Raw genomic sequence first — 13186 nt, forward strand, 5'->3', positions numbered from 1 at the left:
TGCAGAAAAGAAGCAAATTATCTTTATAGATTCCAATATTCTATATTTAGAAAACCTGAGATTTTGACAAAACAAAAGCAAAACTAGAATTCTAAAGATTCTCAGCCATGTTTGAAAATTTAGATCATAAATAAAATCCCTTGCTGTTGTTACAGTTAGCTGATATCAAGTGGGCTCTGAATCATCATGGCCTTATGTACAACAGAACAAAAAGTGGCCCTGCCCTGGCTGACTTCATGATCACTGCTGGGTTTGAGTTCATTATTGTGACTATTGTGCCAATTCATCTCATTGAGGGCTTCCCTCATTTTTGCCGACCTCCTACTTTACCAATAAATACCCTTTATTTTACCTTTGGGAACTCCAGTGGTGCATTGCCTAAGGCATTTGACTACTAACCAGAAGGCTGGCGGTTCAAACCCACCACCCACTCCTCGGAAGGAAGGTTGGGCAATCAACTGTGGTGATACCTTCTCAGAAACCCCAGGATGGGTCACTATGAGTTGGATCCAACTCGACAGCAGTGAGTGAGTTTATTTTACCCTTAAGGAGCTCCAGTGGTGCAGTGGTTAAAACATTTGGCCACTAACCAAAAGATCAGTGGTTCAAACCCACCAGCTGTTCAAATCCACCAGCTGTTCCTTGGGAGAAAGATGGGACAGTCTGCTTCTGTAAAAACTGCAGCCTTGGAAACTCTATGAAGGCACTTCTTCTCTGTCCTATAGGGTCCTATAGGGTCATTATGTGTTGGAATCAACTTGATGGAGTGGGTTTTACTTTACCTTTAGAAGGTAGGATGGTGAGACTTCATCTTCCATACTTTGGACATGTTATTAGCAAAGACCAGGCGCTGGACATCATGCTTGGTAAAGTCAGTGGAAAAGAGGAAGACTCTCAACAAGGTGGACCGACACAATGGCTGCAGCAATAGGCTCAGACATGGCAACAATTGTGAGGCTGGTGCAGTACTGGGCAGAGTTTTGTTCTGTTCTCCATAGGATCACTGTGGATCAGAACTGACTTGAGGTCACCTAACCAACACAACAACTTTACCATTTATTTTACCAACAAAAATTGATAGTATCTTTTAGGATACTCGGAAAAGGAAAAGGAAATGCAATTCCACTAGAAGTAGTGAAGGAGCTCTGGTAGCATAGTACCTAAGACACTTGACTGCTAACCAGAAGGCTGGCAGTTCAAACCCACCAGCCACCCCTCGGAAGGAAGATGGGGCAATCTACTTCCATAGTGATACCATGTCGGAAACCCAAGGAGGGGTTGTTATGAGTTGGGTCCGACTCGATGGCAAACAACAACAACAACAAGTAGTGACTACAATTTTTACAACTACAGCGTAAAATGCCTAAGAACAAATTTAATGAGAAAATCATAGGGCTTACTCAAGGAAAGCGCTGAAATTTTCCCAAATAGCATAAGACAGGAACCAGCAAACAGAGATAATACGTTTGTAGATGAAAAGCTTTAGCATCACAAAAGGATCAGTACTTCCACAATTGTTAAAACAAAGTTAATTCAATCATAATTGCAATTGGTAGTTTGGGTTCTTGGTGGAGAATGGAAAAAATTGGTTTAAGACATAGCTCATGCATCTTTAAGAAAAGAACATAAAGCAAAAGAATACTAGAGAGCGATTAGCTGTATCAGGTAATACAAATTAGAGCCATTGAAATAGCACAGGAAAAGACTAGACACAAATATAGAAATCAATCTAAAATGCATAGACATAGTCTATGACAAAAGACTCATAAATTTTCAGTAGAATGATTTATACACTAAGTAGTGCTAGCAGAATTAGGTAGTTATATGGAAGGAATGGGAGCTCTGGTGGCATAGTGCCTAAGACATTTGACTGCTAACCAGAGGGCTGGAGGTAAAAACCCACCAGCCACTCCTCGGAAGGTTGGGCAATCTACTTCCGTAGTGATACCGCCTCGGAAACCCACGGAGGGGTCGTTATGAGTCGGATCCGACTCCACGGCAGGGAGTGAATGTGAGTATGGAAGGAATGGGTAACAAATGGAAATCTTAAGTCATGCAATTCAAAGAGATGTTCCAGATGAAATGAAGATTGAAATGTAAACAGTCAAAATCAGTAGATTATAGGGTCAAATTAGAACTTTATTTGTATAACCTTGGAGTGGGAAACATCTTTCTAATCAACAAACTTGGAAGACATGCATTTGTAGCATACACCAAATTGTTAGTATCTATAATAGTCAAGACACTCTTACAGAATTTTAAGAACTACACCAAAATGCTGCATAAAAATGGCCGAAGGAAATGACTTCATGAGTAAACCCCAAATGACTGATAAAGGTATGAAAATATGCTCAATTTCACTTTTAGTCAGGGAAATGCAAATGAAATCTATAAGGAGTTGGCAATTTTCATTCATCGGTTTGACATAAATAAAAAGGAGGGGTAGCATCCAGGTGAGACCGTGGGCAGAGAGTTCTAACATTTAGTGCTAATGGAAATAACATTATGGAATCTTTTTGGAGAGGAATCTGGCAGTGCCTATTAGACTTTAAAATGCATGTACCCTTTGGCTTGGTCATACCACTACTGGGTATAAGTCCTACTGAGAAAATGATCCAGGATGTAAAGACATGTGGACACGGATGTTTATTGAAGCACTGTTTGCAGTGGCAAGACACTGTGAACAATTTGAATCCCACAAGAGGAGAATAATTGACTAAGCTGGAGTGCGTTCACTCCATGGAATATTACACAGTTAGTGAAAAGGATGACTTAGTGTTGTATTGATGGACCTCAAGGAATGCCCCTATGTTAAAGGCAAATCACAAAGTTATGAAAGAAGAGAGACAGCAAATACCCCTACATGTGTTAGTACAAGGGGAGACACTGATACCACTACAGTTGTTTAGCATGCCATGCTTTGAGGAAATTGAGAAGTTAATAAACTGAGCACTTACTCCTCAACTCAGATTGTTAGGAAGCCAGGAGATCACAGGAACATTTGTAAGGACCAATCAAAGAAGGAAGATGTTGAGTGTCTACTTAGCATGGTTTCATACCTCTGTGCCCTTCCTCTCTTCAAGCTTGGACAATTTTGTGTACCCTAATACTGACCCATGAGCTCTGGTAGCGTAATGCCTAAGACACTTGATTGCTAACCAGAAGGCTGGCCGTTCAAACTCATCAGCCACTCCTCAGAAGGAAGATGGGGCAATCTACTTCCATAGTGATACTGCCTCGGAAACCCAAGGAGGAGTTGCTATGAGTTGCGTCCCACTCCATAGCAAATAACAACAACTACTGACCCATTTGCAAACTAATTTTGACCTAAAGCAATTTTTTATTTGAGAACTCAGCCTCTGCACTGTTAGAGAGGCTGGGCTAGCCTCAAAGCGTCTGTGTGCTAAGTGGATGTCCACGGGACACAGATAGTTCGCAAGCTGTAGGGAAAAGTAGACTTAGATTTACATTTCACCTTACTCTGTTGCTCTTGTGTGATCTCAGCCAATAAGGATGGTACCTAATATTTATAAGGAGCTCTGGTAGCATAGTGCCTAAGACACTTGACTGCTAACCAGAAGGCTGGCGGTTCAAACCCACCAGCCACTCCTCAGAAGGAAGGTTGGGCAAAGTACTTCCGTAGTGATATCGCCTCGGAAACCCAAGGAGGGGTCACTATGAGTCGGGTCCGACTCGACAGCACATAACAACAACAACAAATATTTAGAATTATGTGCTGTGTATTGCATCTTTTATACACAGAGTCTCATTTAAATTTCATGTAATCCTCTGAGGATGGTATTATCATCTCATTTTACAGAGGACAAAACTGAGGCTCGGAGATGTGCCTTTGGTCACATAACTAGTAAAACTGGGACAGGTGAACCTGAATTCAGGTCAAATCCAAAGGCAATGTGTTTCACCAGACTCCATCTGACCAGTAATTCTGGTCATGATTGAGTTTTTGGGTTTGTTCCACGATTTTCCTCTCACTCCATTCAGAATCTCCAGATTTGATCCTGGAGTCTGGTGAGACCCCCAATACTATGGTCCTGGGATACATTCTGGGCCTGGAATAAAATTCACTCCCAGGGGTGGCTCTCAGTCCAAGAGTAAACAAGATGTACACACAGACTACTCAACCCACGGTGACGCACCCACATCATCTATGGAAATGCATCCCTTGGAGCAATCGAACATGGGGCACCAGAGGGGCAACATTCTCACGGAGGAAATGCAGGACACACAGGAGCGCATGATTATGAGGGGCAAGGGGGGGGAGGGTTACTGGACAGGGAGGGGAGGAAACTGGGTTAGGGTTGGGAAAAAAAAGGAAATAGGAAAAAAAAAAAAAAAAGGCAATGTGCTGACATTGTAGTCTCCTGTAGCCACATATCTCTCAGCTGTGGTTTTGTCATCTCAAAATTAGAAATCTAAGTGTTCATTTGATAGGCTGTTCTGAGGAGTGCATTCACTAACAGGTGAAGTCCCTCCACATAGTGACACACAGCAATTATGGGTCCCTTCCCTGGGGACTGAGAAACAGTTTTTACTAGTGGATGTCTGCTTGGTGCCTGTTTTTTTAAGTCACTGTTTTGCTATGCTGGACACTTACCTTTCCCTCAAGCCTGGCCTTCCTTCAGCCTCTGCAGGTGACTGATGCTACCTTCCCCTCAGATCAGAGCTGAATCTTCAGGGATACCTTTGCCTTCTCCTCCTTAAGGATAAAGATTCCTTAACCATATGAGCCCTGTGCTTTGGCAGGAAGGATGAAGATGTGGAACTCATCGAAAGAACCAAGTACTGGAAAAGGGTCCCTTGAAAACGCTCCAACTATTGTTCTACCTTATAAGCAGTCCTGGTTAGTCTGGGGAATCCCTGGTGGCACAAACGGTTAAGTGCTCCTCTACTAACTGAAAGGTTGACATTCTAACTAACCCAGAAGAGCCTTGGAAGAAAGGCCTGGTGATCTGCTCCTGAAGGGCCACAGCCATGCAAACCGTGTGGAGAATAGTTCTACTCTGAAACCCATGGGAGCCTCATGAGTCAGAGCTGATTCAATGGTAACTGGCTGGCTAGGTTAGTCTGCACTTGGCTGGGTTCTATGTTTCTAGCACTTCTGCTGCATGGATTCAATTAATGCTCACAATAAGTATAAGAAGTAAGCACTCATATTATGGCAATTTCACAGATGAAGACAACAGTGTACAGAGAAGTAGAGCTGATTGGCCCCACCCCTTGTGGCCTATGTGCATAACTATTGCTGAAGCTGGATAATGACAGTCTGATACTCAGGCCAGAGTCCACCAGCACTTCCATGTAGAAGGGTTTTCCATGACTGATGTGTAACAGAGCCATACACCTGAGGGGAAGCAGAGGGACCAGAGGAGACTGAGAAGGTTGCCTGGAATCCTCAGAGATGGAGGCCTAAATGCAACGAGGAAGAGAGAAACGGAGGCACAGAGAGTATAGCAGAGACTAAGTAAGTGATAGGAATGAAGTAAGCAGTGTCCCAAGACATTATTGATGGAAGTGGAGTCACCGCAGGTAGGCAGGCCAGAGAACTCACAGGCATCCTCATGGTATCGCACAGCCAGTGTGCACTAACTGGGTACTTTCTATGTTCTTAGCATTTACATTTTATGGATTTATTTAATGCTCACAGAACAAGGCTCTGGGAATTGATGGCATACCGATTGAGATATTTCAACAAACAGATGCCCCATTGGAGGCACTCACTCAGTTATGCCAAGAGATTTGGAAGACAGCTACCTGGCTAACTGACTGGAAGAGATCCATATTTATGCCCATTCCAAAGAAAGGTGATCCCACAGAATATGGAAATTATAGAACAATATCATTAATATCGCACGCAAGTAAGATCTTACTGAAGATAATTCAGAAACGTTTGCAGCAGTCTATTGACAGAGAACTTCCAGAGGTTCAAGCTGGATTCAGAAGAGGACGTGGAACAAGGGATATCATAGCTGTTGTCAGATGGATCTTGGCTCAAGGCAAAGAATACCAGAAAGATGTTTACTTGTGTTTTATTGACTATGCAAAGGCATTTGATTGTGTGGATCATGACAAATTACGGATAACATTGAGAAGAATGGGAATTCCTGAGCACTTGATTGTACTCATGAGGAATCTGTACCTTGACCAGGAGGCTGTCGTTTGAACAGAACAAGGGGACACTACATGGTTTAAAATCAAGAAGGGAGTGCGTCAGGGTTGTATTCTTTCTCCACACTTATTCAATCTATATGCTAAGCAAATAATCTGAGAAGCTGGACTATATGAAGAAAAACGTGGTATCAGGATTGGAGGAAGAATCATTAGCAACCTGAGATATACAGACGATACAACTTTGCTTGCTGAAAGTGAGGATGACTTAAGGCACCTACTGATGAAGGTTGAAGAATATAGTCTGCAGTATGGATTATGTCTCAATATAAAGAAAACAAAAATCCTCACAACTGGACCAATGAGCAGCATCACAATAAATGGAGAGAAGATTGAGGTTGTCAAAGAATTCACATTGCTTGGTTCTACAATCGATGCCAACAGAAGCAGCAGTCAGGACATTAGACAACGTGTAGCATTGGGAAAGTCAACTGCGAAGGAACTGTATCAAGGGCTGAGGAGCAAGGATATCTCCTTGAGGACTAAGGTGCGCCTGACACAAGCCATGATCTTTCCAGTCGCCTCGTATGCATGTGAGAGCTGGTCAATGAATAAGGAAGACTGAAGAAGAATTGATGCTTTTGAGTTGTGGTTCTGGCAAAGAATGCTGAAAGTCCCATGGACTGCAAAAAGAACTAACAGATCTGTCCTGGAGGAAGTGCATCCAGAATGCTCCTTGGAAGCAAGAATGGCCAGACTTCATCTCACCTATTTTGGTCATGTTGTAAGAAGGGACCATTCCCTGGAGAAGGATGTCATACTTGGTAGGGTGGAGGGCCGACGAAAGAGGGGGAGGCCTTCAACGAGATGGATTGACATGGTGGCTGTGATGATGGGCTCAAGTATAGCAGGGATTGTGGGGCTGGCGCGGGATCGGGCAGGGTTTCATTCTGCTGTGCATGGGGTCGCTATGAGTCAGAAACGACTCGACGGCACTTAACAACAACACAGTAACTATAAGAGGCACATATTCATATTTCACAGATGAAGCAATCAAGGCATAAAAAAAATAAAGTAACATACCCAAGACCACACAACCAAAAGGTAGCAGACTTGGAATGCAAACCCATTAAGTCTGGCCTCAAAATCCATGCCCTTAACCACCACTCTCCACTTCCTCTCTTAGTGAATGACAAAATCTGTATAATGGGCCCAGCTGCTGTTCCTGGGAAGATGCAGCTGCCCTCGATGGGCTCCCATCTTCTGCTGCAGCTCCAACCACCTGCAGAACAGTGAAGAAGGACCAGCGTGCTCTTTTCTCATCCTCAACACCCCTGCTCCTTCTGCTACTTCCTCTCACCTTCAGGGACTTGAGGATGCTCCTGGACAAGAACTTGAACAGAGTCCAGATTCTGGGAAGCAGAGACATTTTGTGGTGTGCTTCAGCCCTTGTGCAATCAAGGAGAAACTGAAAAGGTAAGAAGAATGAAAAGCTGAGTAGTGTTAAGGGACAAAAAGATACGTCCCTTGTATTCATTTCCTATGGCCGCCATAACAAAGTACCATCAACTGGGAAATTTATTCTTTCATATTTCTAGGGATGAAAGTCCAACAGCAGGGTGTCAGCAGAGCCATGCTCCATCATGAGGCTCCCAGGGAGATTGTTCCTTGTCTCTTTCAGCATCTGGTGGCCCACGTGCCCCTTGGCTAATGACAACATAACTCCAATCTCCACCTCGATCATAGCATGGCTTCCTCTCCTGTGTGTATTTCTGTGTCATTTCCTCTATAAGGATGCCAGTCATTGGATATATGGCTCATTCTAATCCAGTGTGATTTAATCTTAACTAATGCCTAAGGCATTTAACTGCTAACCAGAAGTCTGGCGGTTCAAACCCACCAGCCACTCCTCAGAAGGAAGATTGGGCAATCTACTTTCGTAGAGATAACCGCCTTGGAAATCCAAGGAGGCGTCACTGTGAGTTGGATTTGACTTGATGGCAGTGAGCATGGGTTTTTGGAATTACATCTGCAAAGACCCTCTTCCAAACCAGATCACATTCTGAGGTGCCAGATAGACATGAGTATTGGAGGAACACTATTCAACACACTGCACTCACATAATATAAATGAAAAACCAAACCAAACCTGTTATCATCAGTTCTGACTCCTGGCGCCCCCATGTGTTACAGAGGAGAACTGCTCCACAGGGTTTTCTTGGATGTGATGTTTACAGAAGGGCAGTGCCAGGCCATCTGCAGTACTACTGGAGAGGTTCCCTCTGCCCACCTTTGTGTCTGTAGTTGAGGGTAAACCATTTGTACCACCTGGGCATCTAATATTCATGAGGATCCTGTTAGGTGCCCTCAAGTCCATCCTGATTCATAGCAACCCCATATGACAGAGTAGGGTGTTTTTTGTTTTGTTTTTTTTTCTGTAATCTTTATGTGGGTTTTCTTTTTTTTTTTCTGTAATCTTTATGAAAGCAGATGACCAGGTCTTCCTCCCACCACCTTTCAGTTAAAGGTGGATTCAAACTACCACCTTTCAGTTAACAGCCTGGCACCTCACCATTTCTCCCACCAGAATAAGGTAGGTGCCATTATTATCATCCTCCTTTTGAAGAGTCCAAGGCTCAGAGGGGCTTAGTAACCCTCTTGCAGAGATGAGTGGCATAATCAAATTCTCAAACTATGTGTTAATGACTCTGAAACCCATGTTCTTCCTTCTTAATAAAGAGTGGAGCAGTGCCTAAGGCATTTGACTGCTAACCAGAAGGCAGGTGGTTCAAACCCACTAGCCACTCCTTGGAAGGAAGATTGGGCAATCTACTTCCTTAAAGATTTACTGCCTCAGAAACTCAAGGAAGGGTCATTATGAGTTGGATTTGACTCAATGGCAGTGAGTTTGGCTTTGGGTGTTTTTTTTTTTTGGTGGCATAGTGCTTAAGGCATTTGACTACTAACCAGATGTTTGGCAGTTCAAATCCACCAGCGCTCTGTGGAAGAAAGATGGGGCAATCTACTTCTATAAAGATTTACTGCCTTGGAAACCCAAAGGGTGTCACTATCAGTTGGGATTGACTGGATGGCAGTGGGTTTGGGTTTGGTCCTTCTTAATAGAATGAATATTCAAAGTGAATATTAATAGGTTTGTAATTCAATAGAATACACCTCCTGTAGACCCTTTTCCTGTGTCTTGGTTAACTGGTGACTGAGAAGCCTTTTTACATTGGGAATATATATTATCAGCCCTTCAGGAGCACTTTAGATAGGAAAATTTCAAGCAGGAGTTGGCATACATTGTCAAAGTCTCAGACAGCAAATATTCTAGGAAGTTTTGTTAGTTGTCCCAGTTTCGTTACAATATATGGAAGACAAGCAAATATTTCCACATATATTCATGATGTGAATATGAATGAATGTGAACAGCTGAAATAATATTTGTGATTCCCAGAAATGTGCCAAGATTCTAACAGAAACTTGAAGAATGCGGTTAGCATAACCAATATTGACTCAAAGCTCTGGCTGGGTTCTAGTTTCACCGCTGCCCCATATTTCATTGCCAAGTCATATAACCAACCAGAGTTTCAAAACATCCTCTTATCAGTAAACTGGGAATGACATTGCCTATTTTTCAGTGTTAAAGGATTATACAATGCATTGCATATAAAATGTTTAGCATTTTGCCTGGCACAAAGTAAGTATTAAATATATTAGTTTTTTTTTTCCTTTGTTTTGATAAAAGTATCAACATATCATTTATATATTCATCCATTATAGCCAAAGATGTGAAAATGAGTTAAAAATGTGAAGAGTTTATCGAGTTACTTAACATAAGAGGAAACCTATGGATTAAATACCTGAAGCAGTAAATTAACTAATAAAAAAACCCACTGCCCTTGAGTAGATTCTGAATCATGATGATCCCATGTGACAGAGTAGAACTGCTCCAGGGAGTTTTCTTAGCTGTAATCTTTATGGTAGGAACCCTGGTGGCACAGTAATTAAGCACTTGCCTGCTAACTGAAAAGTCAGCAGTTCGAACCCATGAGCAAAGATGTGGCAATCTGCCTCAGTAAAGATGACAGACCAGAAAAGTCTACGCAGCAATTCTTCTCTGTCCTATATGTCCACTGTGAGTAGGAATCAATGGGGGCAACAATGGGTCTGATCTAATCTTTCTTGAAAACAGGTCACCAGGCCTTTCTTCTGAGGTGCCTCTGGGGGGCGGTTCAAATGATCAACCAACCTTTCATTAGTAGTTGGGTGCAAACCATTTGTACCATCCAACCAAACTCACTGCTGTTGAGTTGGATCTGACTCATAGTGAGCCCTCCTTGGGTTTCCGAGGCAGTATCACTACGGAAGTAGATTGCCCAACCTTCCTTCTGAGGAGTTGTTGGTGGGTTTGAACTGGCAGCTTTCCAGGGACCAATATTAACTGATGTTGTTGTTAGGTGCCATCAAGTAGGTCCCAATTTGTAGCAACCTTATAGTTTGGATGTATCCACCCTTCTTCTCTTTTCCTTTTTCACTGCCTGGATTTTGCATGCATACAAGGTAATTGAAAAGACCATGGCTTGGGTCAGGCACACCTTAGTCATCAAACTGACATCTTTGCTTTTTACTAAAAAAAAAGAGATCCTTTGCAGATTTGCCCAATATAATATGTCATTTGATTTCTTGACTTCTGATGCCATGACATTGATTGTTGATCCAGGTAGAATGAACTCATTGACAACTTCAATTCCTTCTTCACGTGTGGTATTTAGTAGAGACTGGGATAATTGTTAAGAAATATAGAGCTGTAACCACAGAAGGAAGTAAAGGGGAAAAAGAGGGTGAGGTATTACCTTTTAACCTTGCTGGTTTATGGTGTGGCTTTCTAAATTGTTAACCTATGACCATGCTTTCTGCCTGTTTTAAAAGCCAAGAGTGACAATAATACAAAAGGCTTCCCTAGTGGTGTGTGTGTGAAATCCCTTCTGGAGACAGGGCTTGCTCCTCATTGTGTCTGCATCTCTCTCCAGCACAGGGCAGTGTAGGCACAAGAGTTCCTACTGGAGAGGCTCCCTTCTCCAGGAAAACTTAGAGGCACAGGGACATCACTTTACGGGCTGTTTTATGAGACTGAATGACCTTGTGCTGCCTTGCATACAATACATGGTGCAGGTCTCCTCTTCCTTGACCGGAACAGCTTTTGGTATGTCATGCCCAACATATTTATAAGTGGGGTTACCCCTGGTAACCAACAAAGAATGTTTTCTTCCATATGTAAACCTTCCCTTGACTATTACAGTAATGAACAAATACAATATTTGTCCTTCTGTGGTTGACTTATTTCACTCAGCATAATGTCCTTCAAGTTCATCCACGTTATGTGGTGTTTTGCAGATTCTACATTATTCTTTAGGGTTGCATACTATTCCACTGAGTGTATGTACCACAGCTTAGTTATCCATTCTTCTGTTGATGGATAACCTCACTTTCTGCCTGTGCCTACATTTACATATTTACCATCCAGTCTGGTGCTCAACACATGTAATTAACTAAATGATAATTAGTTAATTAGGAAAATAGACACCCTTATTCACTGGGAAAAGTTACTGAGAAGGGAATTATGACCTTATCTATAAGAACCTTAACAATATTTATACTCCGCCTTCAGCTCAGCATTTCTATGTCTGGGAATTTATTGAAAGGAAATGAGTCATAGGAAGAAGACAGTGTTCACATTTGAAGCATTTTGCTGTTGTTGTTAGTTGCTGTCATGTCTATTCCAATTCATGGCAACACTACATGCTGCAGAGTAGACCTGCTCCATAGGGTTCTCTTGAATGGATTCTTTACAGAGCAGTTGATCAGGCCTTGTCTTCCATGGTCCTGCTGGGTGGGTCAAGCCACTAACCTTGAGGCTAGTGGTTGAGCTCAAACCATTTAGAGTGGCACTGGTTGCATTGTACTGCTGTGTCTCCTTGGAAGGGAGAAACTGCTGCGAGGAGTATAGTTACCTGACAACATCCAGCTATTGCACATTTGGGACGGACCAAGGTCACACTTCCCCACACTGTTCTCAGCAGTGAATGAGCGTGGGAGTGGTGTTGGAACTGGGCCGTCTCTGTCTGAGGCAAACAGTCCTCAGACTCTGGACTCTGCTCTGGACTCCCCACCAGCCTGCCTGAGATCTTCTCTTAGCTGCACCACAGGTCAAAGCTCTTCCCGAACCACTTCTCCTTCCTTCCCTCTCTCCTTTCACAGATGTGAGACATGCTTTCCCAGCCCACTCCTGCTCACTCTTCCCTTTATCTTTCATGGAAATTTCTCCCAATAAGTATCAGGTGGTTCTAATTATATCTTCATGCCTGCTTCTTTGAGGCATAGTTCTAAGGACATTTGAAATGAGAAAGAAATGTTTAGGAAACATGGTGTCTTTGTTTTTTCTCAACTAAAGACTTTGTAGCCATGACATTAGGGACATGTGGGGAGAGAGTTTGTGGCATAGATTTGAGCAAAGAGAAAAACATAACATCTATTTGCATTTTTTTAAAAGAAAAATAATTTATTGAGTTGAAATTCACAAAACATAAAAATAACCATTTTTAACAATTCAAAGGCATTTAGTACATTCACGATGCTGTGTAATCACATTCACAATCACTGTGTTTGACTAGTTCCAAAATATTCCCATCACTCCAGAGCAAACCTCTGTGCCCATTAAGCAATTTTTCCTATCCCACCATCCCCTTGATAAGCACCAATCTGTTTCTCTTTGGAGTTATCTATTCTAACCAAACCAAACCAAACTCACTGCTGTTGAATTGATCCCAACTCATAGCAACACTTCCTTGAGTTTCCCAGGCGGTATCTCTACGGAAGTAGATTGCCCTGTCTTCCTTCTGAGGAGTGGCTTGTGGGTATTTCATATAAATGGAATCATATAATATGTAGCTTTTTGTGTCTAGCTTCTTTCACTTCGTGTAATGTTTTGGAGGTTCATCCATGTTGTAGTAAGGATCAGTACTTCATTACTTTTTCTTTCTTTTTTTTTTTTTTTTTTT

Source organism: Orycteropus afer, unplaced genomic scaffold, assembly GCF_000298275.1.
Source record: "Orycteropus afer afer isolate SDZICR_OR568_19922 unplaced genomic scaffold, OryAfe1.0 scaffold00419, whole genome shotgun sequence".
Classification (NCBI taxonomy): Eukaryota; Metazoa; Chordata; class Mammalia; order Tubulidentata; family Orycteropodidae; genus Orycteropus; species Orycteropus afer.